This window comes from Aquarana catesbeiana, linkage group LG04, assembly GCF_042186555.1.
Source record: "Aquarana catesbeiana isolate 2022-GZ linkage group LG04, ASM4218655v1, whole genome shotgun sequence".
NCBI lineage: Eukaryota > Metazoa > Chordata > Amphibia > Anura > Ranidae > Aquarana > Aquarana catesbeiana.
Genome location: NC_133327.1, coordinates 55,855,653 through 55,868,194, shown reverse-complemented (window position 1 = coordinate 55,868,194; position 12,542 = coordinate 55,855,653). Strand labels below are relative to the sequence as shown.

The window sequence follows — 12,542 nt, the reverse complement described above, 5'->3', positions numbered from 1 at the left end:
GTTCCCTTTTTGTACATGGTCCTTGGTGTTAAAAATATGAATTTTGTTGGCTGTTTTTTTGGGATGGTGGAGGGTGATAAGGACATGCAGAGAAGAGCATGGATTTTCATGGCTGTGTTGAGAGAGGTGTTGTGGGATGTAAGGTGTTGGGAAGTAAAGGGGAAACGCATGGTATCATGTGAGGATTGTGTGAACTTATGCTTGGCTAAGTTGTCAGTTGTTTTGTTGGATGTTTTTTGGGGATGCGGAGGTGGTGGGGGGGGGGGGGGTTGAGGGATTGTATTTTTAATGTGTTTTGTATGAATTTTATTGTTTGACTTTTTATAAAACTTTTCAAAGTTACGGGATTTTTTACCTGAATGATGATTGAAGCGCAGTACTAAAAATAATAGATGGTTGGTTCTTGTTGGATGAGTATTATACGCTGGAATCTGAAGGGAAAAAAAATAAAAAAAACAAAAATCTGTTCTTATCAGTTTAATATCTGATATGTCCCCTATCTGGGGAACATATATTAAATGGATTTTTAGAACAGGGAGATGCTCTGTCCACTCCACGCATCGACCTGGTATTGCAGTACCTCCAGGACCGGTGCACCCCTCTCTTATGCACCCCTGTGTGTATTGGTGTTTTTGCTTCCTGTCAGTTTCTTGGCCTATCTCTCTCCCTACCTTCTCGCTCCATATTTTTTGGTCAGGAAGCAGCAGGTAAAGTGGCAGTTGCAAGAAGCCAAACCTATTAAGTCAGCAAGTCAGTAAGTAGACACATTTCGACAAGACAGCTAGTGTTCTATTCATCTTTCTCCTAAGGTCCAAAACAAAGCCTTTACTGCCAGTGTCAGTTTAGAGAGGCAGGCTGGCTATTTGAATAGGGCTGACTTTGCTCCATTTCTGTCCCTTGCTGCAGCTAGCTAAAAGTCAGTCGAGGCATTCTTTTATTCTGCAGCCTGTGTCTCCCTCTAGTGGGTCTTTGTCTCCCGTCTTCATCCACGTAACCAGAAGGTGTGCCCATGCAAATGATTTCCCTCGTTGGGTATCAACGAGGAGCACCTGGATCAGTGCAATTAGTGCTCAGGGCTGCCTAATTGATAGTTTAAAGGTCAAAAGGGCCTTCAGGTGTGGATGAGGTGCGTTTAGGCCAGCAGGTAGGGATTAGGCCACAAGCCTTGGTAGGTGTGAAAAGTTGTGTATTTGTGAATCAGACAAGTCTAGACGTGGGGGAAGGGCAGACGGGCACCTCTCAGCAAGCTCTTCATTTCGGCCAGGCTGCCGCCGCTCGCTCGTAAAGAGAATAATTGGGTTATTAAAATCAAGTGCAGTCTTAGGCTCACTTTTGTCTTGGTTGAAAGGTGCCTGGGGTACCCGATGATCGGCCTTGGGGGGAGCGTCCCTTTTCGGAGGGCCCCCCTTGCTGCTATTGGCCTTAGGCTTAGTCCCCGGGGAACGAGGAGCGGTCGCCCTTCTTAAGGCGTTTGGAGTCAGCGTTTGGGGCTCCTTCGGGGGTACCCTTGGTCGGAGGAAGAGGCGAGGCACCTTTTTGGTGCCAGGATGGCGGTCCGTGGCATGTGGGATTCGATAGGGTTCTTGCTGAAGCCGGAATTTAAAGCTGAAGTTAACCTGAGGACGATCGTGGTGGATATCTTGATAGAGTTCCTTGACCTGAGGGTAAGGGATATTGTGTGCTTGTAAGATTTTCCTCAGCAGAGTTTATATGATGTAACTTTTCTTTCTGTCGAGATATGCTGGAAGGTTGATGAGAAATACTGATAATGAGTTGCTGCAGAAAATAGATGTTATTCCCCTGTTTATGCAAGAATAGAAAGCAATTGTCATACAAATGTACAATCCCTTTGCAGATGTAAGCCTGGTCAGGGCTTTTTTGAACAATGTGAGGAGTACTTTGCGGCTAAAAAGAGAATCTGAATTTCATGACATGTTAGCTAAGACTCTGGTAAGACGTATGCAGCTGAGGCAATGATCTGAGTCTCAGAGGGAAGGTGGCAGTACTGGGTCTGCTGCGTCCTCAGGGCTTAAGGCCAATGACGCTGTGCCTACAGTGCAGGTGGAGATGGTGAACAGGAAGGTCGGCGCTGACTCTGCTACTGTGGGTATGGTGGCAGGTGCTAGTGCTGGCTCTGGGAGTCTCAGTACCGCAGTAAGTCGGTGTGGTTCAGAGGCGCCAGGTAGTGGAGGAGAAGGTGGTGCAAGGATCCCCAGCGAGTCAAGAGGATGGTGGTCCAGAGGAGGAACAGAGGATCGTGGCGTTGACAAGCCCAGGACTCCTGTCTGAATTAATGAGTGGTTTGTCATCTAGTGTGGAGGAGGAAGATGAAGGTGATGAGGAAATGGACAGTGACGAAAGTCTGGAATGTGGGCAATGGCTTGTAATTTCTATGGATGAGACTGCTCAATCCTCTACTAAAAAGAGAAAAGGGCGGGAGGAAGGGGCAGGAGGAGGGGGGGGAAGGTGTGTCCTTTCCTGATAATGGAGGTTTAGGATCTGAGTCTGCCAGTTCACCCTTTACAAGGAAAAGGCTGACTTATTCGAATGTGGCGAGTAAAGGGATGGATGAGGCTACGCATTAATTTATACGTTTTTGCCATTGCTGTGTTAACTTTTTTGATATTTTTTGTGATGGCCTTGACTGTGAGCTCTGTGAATGTCAGAAGTATGTGTATGAGGTGGCGGAGGGCTGCTGTTTTTGATTATTTGGAAGGGGTGTATTCTGATGTTATTTGTGTTCAGGAGTGTGGTGTGGAAAGGGCCTTGTGTGATGAGTGGAAAAATGGAGCATCTATGTGGTCCCCCGTGTGTGAATCCAGAAATGAAGGGGTGGGGATTCTTATTAAGAACTCACATGTCCAGTATGTATCGCATGAGGTGGTGGTGCCGGGGAGGTTGCAAATTGCTATTTTGGAGGTGGCGGGGTGTAAAGTTAAAGTGATTAACTGCTATGCACCTGCGGAAAAAAAAAAGAAGCGTGTGATGTTCTTTAATATGCTTAAGTTGTGGCTGCCTGGTAGAATCCGAACTATTCTGGTTGGTGATTTGAATTGTGTGAGGATAGGCAGGGTGTCAGCATGGAGAGTGGAATTGATGTGACATCCAAAGCACTGAATGAAATGGTGAATGACTTTCATTTTCAGGATACTGCTATGGTGGTGCAGAAGAATGACACTTCTTTTACTTTCTTTTCAGAGAAGGGGTCAGTTAGATCTAGGATTGATTTTATTTTCGTGTCCTTGGACCTGAAAATGATTGGTTACCAGGCAGATCAAGTATCCTTTTCGAATCATGCCATGATCACAGGCTCCTTTTTTTTGATGATGCTAGGATGTGTGGGAGGGGTGTGTGGAAGCTGAATTTGTCTTGTCTAAAGGAGGAGGGGGTGTTCACAAAGTTTAAAGATTTTTTGAGGGGCTCACCTTTAAAAAAACGTAGATTTGAGGATGTCTTGGAGTGGTGGGATTGAGCAAAAATTAAGATTATTGGTTTCTTCAAGAAATTGGGTGTGGAAGCGGTTAGGAGGAAGCAGGAGGATGAGAGGAGGTTGGTGGATAGGATGCATTTCTTATTTCAGTGTAAGAGGATGGGGGTGGATGTGGAGGAAGAGTTGAAGGAGGTACGCAAGGCCCGGAATGCGATGATCAAAGAACGTGGGAAAGGTATTGTCTTTAGAGCTAAAGTTCAAGAAATGGAAGAAGATGAACAGTGCTCCGCGTACTTTTTCAAGAAGTCTTATGGACCGGAAAAAAAATGTTCCAGGCGGTGTTGGAAGGTGAGGAGGAGGTGAGCCGGTGACAGAATGGTGGAATCTATCAGGTCCTTTTATGTTGATCTATATGGCGGTGGTGGTGCTACTGAAGAGGAAATGTGTGAATACTGTGAGGTGGTGAGAGGAAATTTGAGCATAGAAGATGCGGAGATGCTGTTGGAATCTGGTGAAGAAGGAAGAGGTGGAAAGTGTGGTTAAGAAGAGCGTGCAGTTGGGTGGGTACAATTTTCCTAATTTTGGCCTTTTTTTGGAGGTCCAGTGGTGGATGATGCACCTTAGAACCTTTCTGGCAGGAGGGAAAGCAGCAGCTTTGATGCACTATTTGATCGGATGGCCTTTGCTGAAGTGGGGGTGGTGTGGAAAAGATCTTACTAAACCAATGTCTATGTTATCGCCAGTGTACTATCTGAAGATGACCAGCATTTTTCAGGGGGAATGGGCTTGTAAAAAAGAGTCTCTGTGGTTATGGTTGAGGAGAGGTGAGTTGCCAACTAATATTTTTGGGTTATGTCCTAAGAAAGCTGAGATCTGTTGGAGGAATTTACTGTTCAAAAGCATAACTAACAACCAGAAGGAGGTGGTGTGGCTATCCTTGCATAATTGCTTGTCTACAGTGTCCTTTTTTAATTCTTTATTTTTCAGGAAACTACACTCAGGAAACACACCCTTGTCAGTGCTACATGACGAGACTGGAACACTCCAAAAGGGGAAGGAGGCTGTGATGCAAGTGGTCAGCGACTACTACACCAACCTCTACTCCCCGAAAGAAACAGACACACAGGCGGCCGACAGGTTCCTGTCAGGTATCTCTAACCAAATTGATCCTGCAGATTCATCAGCCGTCAACACCCCCTTGGTGTTGGAGGAGCTGCACTCTGCCGCTAAATCCTTTAGGCGAGGCAGGACCCTGGCCTGCAATGGTCTCCCAGTTAAGCTCTATGTAGCATTGTGGGATCTCATGGGCCCGGACCTGCTCGAGCTGTAAGAGATGGTGGTGGAGGGCAGAATGCCTCCGTAACTGAGGGAGGGGACGATCACGATTTTGTATAAATGGAAGGGGGAGAGATCGGATTTGAAAAATTGGCGTCCGATCTCTCTTCTGAACGTGAACTACAAAATCCTCGCCAAGGTTTTAGCCAACAGGCTAAAGTCTGTCATCGGACAGATCATCCACCCGGATCAGACTCGTGGCCTTCCTGGTCGCAGGATTGCGGACAGCCTTGCGCTTGTCCGGGACACGGTCCAGTACATTCATGGCCACCGTGTGCACGCGGCCCTGGTCAGTCTTGACCAGGAGAAGGCCTTTGACCGTGTCTCCCATGAGTTTATGTGCAGAGCTCTGCGCAGGTTCGGTCTTGGGAAAAATGTTTTGGTCATATGTGAATATAATGTACAATGACATTTCTAGTTTGGTGTTGGTAAATGGCTGGAAAACTGACCCCTTTCCAATTTTGTCTGGGGTCAGACAAGGCTGCCCTCTCTCACCTCTGCTTTTTGTTTGTTGTATAGAGCTCTTCGCCCGAGACATCAGACGGAACCCAGAGATCAGACGGATCACAGCACCAGGACCAGAGAGACAGGATGTCAAGTGCTCACTCTACATGGGTGATGTGACGGTGTTCTGTGCTGACCGGCGCTCCATCGACACAATCGCCCGGACCTGTGAGGACTTCAGCCAAGCTTCAGGGGCAAAGATCAACTGCGGGAAGTCAGAGGTCATGCTCTTCAGAAAGTGGTTCCTGCCTTCTTCTGCACCCATCCCTTTCAGCATCAAAGCGGACTTCATCAAAATCCTTGGGGTCTGGTTTGGAGCTGAGGGCGCAGCCCTGAAGTCCTGGGAAAAAAGACTGGCAAAGATGCGACAAAAGTTTGGACTTTGGAGCCTCAGAGAACTCACCATTGAAGGTAAAACACTGGTACTTGGCAGCGAGATTCTCCCTGTGTTGCAGGATCTCGCCCAGTAGGGCGGTGTTTCATTTCATCTGGAGCTCCAAAATGGACAGAGTGAAGCGGGCGGTTATGTTCAATGAACCCCTCAAGGGCGGTAAGGGCGTGCCCGACATCGCTACTCTACTGGGGGTGTGCTTTGCTTGTAACTGCATCCGTAGGACTTTGGTTGACAGAACTGTAGACTGGTGGTAACTCCATGTCCTGTTTTTTCCTCTTGCCTCTTTGGAGGTCCCTAGGATGGGACAAATGGGACAGCTCCATCCCCTACAACTGGGACACCCCTTGGTACTACTTGGACACCTTCAAGTTTATTGAGGAGCTGGGGCTGCATGGAGTGAAGCCCGACTTCTGGAAGCCAAAAACTATCCACAAGTTGATTAGAGCATCTGAGAATGTTGAGACTGCTCCAGGCCTCCCTCCCATTTATATAGCTGGTGACCCCGCCCCCTGGTGTCATAAGGGGGCGTGACCCTAGAGTCCCTGCGCATGCTGGACTGTGACGTCACAAGGGGGCGGGGTCACCTACATAAATGTCTCCACAACTCACACACAGCATTCCAGCCGGAGAGAGCGTCGTGTCAACATCGGAAGAAGAGAAGAAGAGACGGGACAGCGGTGACAAGACAGTAGCAGCAGACCGGGCCCCCGCTGGCAAAAGAGCTGGAAGAAGATAGCGGAGGGGCCCGGGAGAAGAGGCGGAACACCGGGAGAAGTTGGAAGAAGACCCCCCCCGACGTTGGAAGAAGACCCGGAGCTGCCTAATAAATTACTCCCGGATTCCGATAAGCCCTCCGGCCGCAGACACCAACAACCAACGGGCAGAGTTGTCAGGAAGAGGCCCTAGTCCTCATCAACATAGGGACAAGGTGCTTTTGGGTGGGGGGGCCCACAGGGCGCCCCCCTCCCCCAAGGTACCCACCCCCCCATGTTGGGGGGCATGTGGCCTGGTACGGCTCAGGAGGGGGGGGGGGGCGCTCGCTCGTCCCCACCCCCTTTCCTGACTGGCCAAGCTGCGTGCTCGGATAAGGGTCTGGTATGGATTTTGGGGGGCCCCCCACGCCGATTTTTCGACGTAGGGATTCCCCTTACAATCCATACCAGACCTAAGGGCCTGGTATGCCCCTGGGGGGGGGGAACCCACGCTGGTTTTTTCATAAATTTTTTTTTCAAAATTTGGCGCGGCGTTCCCCCTCAGGATTCATACCAGACAGCTGTCCGCACTGCCTGTCACTCATCGCGAAAGGGAAAAAAAGTTTTCCTTTCCTGATGAGTGAGCCAGCGCAACATGCACAGTACCCTGTCGCCGAGAACCAGCGCGATGGCAGCGTGCTGGAAACACAATTTCACGGTCAGGTACTGTAGAAGAGGATTTGAGGTCAGTAAAAGAGGAGAGGAGGGAGTTTATAAAGGAAGGAAAATTGTTTCTTAGAAAAGTTAAACATATGGAGGAAAATTAAAGATGCACACAATATTTCTTTAAAAAAGCATATGGTAAGAAGGATGTGCTGGAATGTGTTAATGTGGAAGAAGGAGAAGTGGTGAAGGAGGTGGAAGGTTTTTTTAGAAAACAATTTAAAGGCTATGATGTGGAGGATGAAGAAGAGATGAGAAATTACTGTGAAGTATTGGATCAGAAGTTGGGAAAAGAGGTTCAAGATGTAGAGATCAAGGATGCACTGGCCAGGATGGCAAAAAACAAAACACCTGGTAGTGATGGCCTTACAGTTGAATTTTATACGTTCTTTTGTGAACAGATTGGACCTGATGTGTGCATGGTGGTAAGAGAGATCTTTAAAGCCAACAAAATAATCGGCATCAGTGGGCGAGGGGGTTATTACCCTTATTTTTAAAAAGGGAGACAGAGCAGACATGAGGAATTGGAGGCCAATAACGCACCTCAACGTGGACTATAAAGTGGTGGCCAACAGATTAAGGGTTGTACTAGGAAAAGTGATTGGACCATGGCAGACCTGTTCGATATCCGGGAGAAGACTTTCTGATAATTTGATTCTGTTGAGAGACATGATCACCTACTGTATGTTAACAAAAATCAGAGGCCTTTGGTAGTAGAGTCGTTTGATTTGGAGAAGGGCTTTGACAGGGTGTCACATATTTTCATGTCCAGTCCAGTGATGTCCAGGTTAGGGATTCCGGAAAGTCTGCTTAAGGTGATTAAAGGCTTCTACGAGGGTATTAGAAGCTGGGTTCTGGTAAATGGGATCCTTAGTGAATCCTTTGAAATTAAATCAGGGGTAAGACAGGGTTGCCCCTTGTCACCTCTTGCCTTTTATCTGCATCATCGAACCGCTGTTGAGTATACAGAAGGATAAAAGATGTGCAAGGGTTTTGGTATTCCAGGCGAAGATGGTACGGTGGTAAAATCCATGGCTTGTATGGATGATGTGGTGGTGACATCTTCACAAAGGGAAGTGGATCGGGTGAGTTTGGTGACAGAAATTTACTGCATAAAATGAGAGTAAACTGGGATAAAAGCGGTTTGTGTAATTTAGGTATGGACGTGTAGCGCTGACAATTTTTGCTTCTAGTTATGTGTGTTGTAAAGGTAATTGGTTGGTATAGCGCCATCTAGTGACCAAAATCAAAAAGTACAACACCTTTATTTTTGTTATGTATTGCACACAGATGGCATGGAAGTATTCTGTTTGTTTACGTTGGGACATTAACTTGACCTACCCAGAATGCACAGGGACTCCCACAAATCTCTGAGAGCAGAACTGCATTGTGGGAAGACTATAAAAAGGCTGGGAGTGGCCATCTTAGGTCTCTTGTTCCTGGGACGCATGGGCTGCCTGCAGAACTCTGTGGGTGTGTGTGTCCAACAGGGTTGCGGCCTACCTTGCGGAGGAGCAGCTGCAGGGATTCTGCCATCGTATCAGTGTGCTGGAACAGCAAAAGTGATTGTTCCGGAGACCCGTGGAGGAGGTAACTGAGGACTCCTGGTCGTTAGTAAACGGAACAGTGTGATGGCGTGGTGGTGGCTCCATACGGACTGAGAACTGCTGAAATGGAGACATCCATCTGCCCGGATCCAGTGCGGTGAGTGGGCTCAAGCCCAGAAGTTTGCTTAACATTACACACATTTAGATTGTCTGCAAAGTATTGCTGGGACTGATAGTCCCACGGGACAGTTAGGTTGGAAAGAGCTACTTGCACCGGAGATAGTTGCAGAGCTGCCGCACCACAGCAATAGTTTAACGTTCAGTTTACTTTGACTTGGATTGTTAACTCCCTGGATTACAAATTTCACTTAATCCTTGCTAGCAGAAGACAGAAGAACAAAGAAGGACTGCCTCTGTTAACACAAAGCCTTGTCTTTTACTGCCCTTTAGAGAGATTGTCATCTAAAAAGCAGGGGAAGCTCCCTAGGAAATATGTCATGCTGTACTAGGATGGTAATTGTGTTTTGTGCATAGCAGAGCGCGCTGAGAGTGGAACGGTGTCCATAGTGAAGTCGGTTTCACTCTGTGATGGGTTCCATTCTGTAGACACATAAAAGGTTGTTAATCTGAATAATCTTATTCTCTGATATACTATTGTGAATTGAATTTGATGGCTGTCACACTACATTGGTGTGACAGTACAACAACTGTGATTACTATTTCTAAACAAATACAGTAAGCTCTTATGGTGATTAAGTACTATTGTGTGGAGTGCTATTTCTTTTCACGTACGGGCCAGATGGAGTGTTGAAGCTCAAGGTAAAGACAGACAGGTATATTATATTATACTTTGTAGAGTTGTTTTTTTTTTTACTGTTTGTCGCACATCCACATTACACCACAGCTGTGTTAAGGGGACTGAGCCAAATAACCGGGGTTGTGATAGCAGAGTACAGGCCCGCTTTAAACCAGCAGCTCCACCGAGAGTTATTGCTACAGACGTGCAGATCAAAAATGTTGCATTGAAAGTTAGATGTAATGTTAAGATCTTGGGTATCACTTTTGAAAGAACTGTCAAGGGGAAAGAAAGCTATGAAGTGTTGTACACAAAAATAAAGAAGGGCAATGAGGGAATTGTCCCTGAAAGGCAAGGTATTGATCTTAAAGGCAGTGATACTTCCACTGATACTGTACACCGCAGTTGTGTTGCCTATGGGTAAGATCTGGGCCATAAAGATAAATAAGGCTTTATTTGTTTTTCTTTGGGGCTCCAGGATGGAACGCATTTAACGAGAAATCGTTTAAAGAGCATGCGGTTTGAGTGGTTTGGGATTTCCAGATCTTGTCAAATTTGTGGACATGCACTTCTGGTTGGTGGCCTTTAGAACTGTAAAGATAGGTGGAAGAACTTCTGATATGATGGGATACATTGGCGGCTGGCTTTTTAGGAGGTGGTAATGGAAGAGAGTAGAACCAGCATCCTTTTTTATATCAGCACATTACAAGAGGACTAGATGAAATACGGACGAAATATGGTCTGGAGGTCTTAGGATTGGAAGGAAGCATTAAGATCAAAGTGAGGAAAGAAATCTTTAAAGAGAATATTGTAAGTAAAATTCAAGGATTAAGATCCTTTGAGGGTGGCCGGATGTTGGTGTGAGTGGTTGTGTGTGAGCCCTCTCCGTGCTCCAGCTCTCATGCTGCCAGCTTTATTAGCCTAGCCTAACTAGCAGCTTAGCCCTGAGTAAAAGCACTTCGGTTTGGCCAAACTTGCTTTATCAACTCCTATACCTTTGGATGGGACGGGAGAAGCGGCGCTGAGTGGAAGCGGCTGCAACGGAAAAACCGCTGCGGGGCAAAGGAGCCAGTTTCCTGTTGGATCTCCCAAGCGCTTGAACCTGTACAGACCGCGTCTGCGCTCTCTGCCTCTGCCTCGCTCTGTAGCCTAGCAACGTCAGGGGATCTCGTGGGAGTCTCGCGGGAGCCGGAGGAAAACGACGCGACTCGGCGGTGAGCCGGCTCGCTAATCAAAGAGGACAACAGACGCCGATAGAGAAGAGGGGGACACACCGGCCTCGTGCTCTTCGAGACAGGTACGTGAACACCTGGTCTCAATTTTGGGAAGCAGGACTATTTCTGATAGAGGTACGCGGTACACTCTATTGAATGTAGCAGTCACTCAGGGCAAAGGAAGAAAGGCAAGAAATAGCAGATACAGGAGTACCTGACAGTGTGGTGCAAAAGCAGTGTGGAGCAAAAGGGAGTAAAAGTAGTAACAAGTGGAACTACTTTATTTTTGCGGAGGAATTATTTACCTAGGCTCCATACTGCACTATTGCCATGACCAGGAAGAAAGGTGAGGAGCCCCAGCAGCAGCCCCAAGAAAATCGGGCAAAACACTCTACCCGCTCGGCTAAGGAAAAGGGGAGTCAAGTAACATCAGCAACTGCAGCGGCAGCAAAATTAGAAAAATATGCGCACACCCCCCTGCACTCCCCAGCTAAAGGCAATCAGTTGTCCCATGAGAAGACACAGGCAGGACCCACTGGGGACAGAAGGAGCGTAGGTAAAGTGTCAGCATCATCAATCACCTTGCCAGTTAGTACTAAAATAACGAACAAGAAAAGCCCTGAGAGAGATCCCCTGGTAAAGGGCGCTGTAGCTATGAGTGAAATCCCCTCTAACTTGAGTATAAACAGCGAACCAGAGCCCACATTAAAAGAGGTACTAGCCGCGGTAAATTCCTGTAAAGGATCCTTGAATGACCTGTGTGATCAACTAAGGGGCCTTAAGGAAGAACTACACACTATGCGCCAAGAAATTCAGAGGGTGGTAGAGAGGACCTCTATCATAGAGGAGAGACTGAGCCAAGTAGAAGACACATTACATCCAATGCAAAAGGAGTTCAAGAGTATGCAAGCGCAGTTTGATGCACATAGGCACAAAATGGATGAAATGGAGAACAGGCTACGCAGATGTAACGTGAGGGTGATAGGCCTTCCAGAGAGAAGTGAGGGTCCTTGCCCTGAGACATTCATGGAAAACTGGCTTAAGGAGATATTTGGGACTGAAACATTCTCACATCTCTTTGCTATCGAGAGAGCGCACCGCATTCCCACTAGGCCTACCGCGTCGGGGGACGCCCCAGACCTATGATTATTAAGTTGTTTTGTTATAAAGATAAGGTGGCACTGATGCGAAAATCTAGAGAGAAGGGTGATGTTTTTTATAACGGCACCAGGATCTCACTATATCCAGATTACTCTCCAGATCTACAAAAAAGAAGGGCAGGATTTGTGGACATTAAACGCGCTTTATGGACATACAACATTCCATACGCACTACTATATCCAGCACGTCTGCGCATAGAGGCCTCAGGGACAGTTCTTTTTTTTGATACAGTTGACAGGGCCACAACCTGGCTTGAGGAAAACAAAAGGAACTTATAAAGTTTGAATAAGGGAATGTTAAAAGGGGCTGGGGTTTTTTTCTTTTTTTTTTTTTCTTCAGCAGGGGCTGGAGGGAGAGGGGCTGGAAGGTGAATGCTTTCAATGAAGGATGGTACACGGTTGAGGTTGTGGGTTGATTTTTCATTTGTTGTTGTTGTTTTGGTGACACTTCTCCTTAGGAGATTGGGATTAAGGGGGGCGGGGGGAGGGAGAAAAGGGCGAACAGAGGCAACTAGGGGGTATGGTTACTGACAGAGTGGGTGTGGAGGTATGGGTTAGAATGGGATGAAGGGTACACAAAGGCCACAAAAAAATGTCCCTAGGGCTAGCCGAAGTAGGCACGGGGAGAGGGAGGGGGGTATGCTGGGTGTAGGGTCAGTTGTTTTGTACGAGAGATTTAATTGTCATGCTGTGCGGAAGCAGGGGTGGGAAAGGGGAAGAAAGACACATAAGATTTTGAGTTATTTT

At 47.2% G+C, this 12,542-nt stretch overlaps 1 pseudogene; it reads left to right on the top strand.

Annotated features, from left to right (window-relative positions):
- The first annotated feature begins 429 nt into the window (after positions 1 to 429).
- Positions 430 to 602, top strand: LOC141141878 (U2 spliceosomal RNA; annotated as a pseudogene).
- Positions 603 to 12,542: the final 11,940 nt, after the last annotated feature.